We start from the raw sequence: 1,336 nt of genomic DNA, 5'->3' as shown, positions 1-1,336 counted from the left end.
TGCAAATAATCCAGAACTACTTACCTCCTTTACAAATAATCTTTTTTCTCTGGAACTATTAGACCTGATACCGTATATTAACCGGTATTGTTCCAACGATGAATAGCCTTCGCGTAAACCACTGATTCGTTTTGTTCCCTTACTTTATTATCATCTCATAATATTCTCATAATAATGACATTTATGACTCGTATTACTACCTCAGTCAATCTAAATGTGTATATATTTGTCACTACCTGTCATAACTAGCCTCTTTCTATTTGCAATATGCATTTTCGTTGATTTTTCATATTTTACCCTTACATTTCCACGCGTATTTTATATTTTCTTTCGAAACATATTTCTACTATATATATATATATATATATATATATATATTATATATATATATATATATATATATATATATATATACATATATACATATATACATATACACACATAATATCAGGGGACTAGTTCACTAGTGAGCTAAACCAATAGGTACGCTGCGTAAGCTTCCAAGTCAGCGAATGCTGTCCATTTTCCTTTAACACACACATACACACACACACATATTATATTATATATATATATATATATATATATATATATATATTTATATATAATATATATATATATATATATAATATATAATATATGATATATACATACAATATGTACATACCTGCATCTATATGTATATATACATGCATATATGTGTACAGGACATCAAACAAACGTTGAACACAATGAGAAACGAAAACAAAACCGAAAACATAGAAAACGAATTTTTTTCAAACAACGAAAGAACAAACAGAGAAACTATACATGCAACGTAAAGCATATTCCCATTCATCAGTTGTCCCTGTTTCATCTACTCCGCGGCTGGAACACAAGGACAATACGCAACTTCGTTGAAACAGTCGTTCCTGCAAAGGGTGAAAGCGGTAACAAGAACAGCACAGTGAGAACAAGACAGTAAAAACAAACAGTGAGGGCTTTTAAGCCAAGACGATAGAAAAAATATTATGAACGCTAGGAGAACGAGCTTATGAGAAGAGACAGGTATAAGCACCTCTTGTCTTTAGGAAGGAAATGGACAGAAAGACAGATTCACTTTCGTCACGTGTCAGCGATGAGAGAGTAAGGAGGAAGAGTGAGAGAGAGGGAACGGTGAAGAGGAGAGGAGAGGAATAGGGAAGGAGGAAAAACAGAAATGATAAAGAACAAGAGAGGGAGAGGGATAGACAGAGAAGAGATAGTAGAGATAGAAGAGTGCACATCGTAATTATTCTTATGAAACTACTCGCAAAGGATGCGTGGCGTTCGATCATATAATAATACAAATAATATA

Source organism: Octopus sinensis, linkage group LG4, assembly GCF_006345805.1.
Source record: "Octopus sinensis linkage group LG4, ASM634580v1, whole genome shotgun sequence".
NCBI classification, from domain to species: Eukaryota; Metazoa; Mollusca; class Cephalopoda; order Octopoda; family Octopodidae; genus Octopus; species Octopus sinensis.
The sequence above is the reverse complement of the archived record's forward strand: the minus strand, read 5'-3'. Positions refer to the sequence as shown.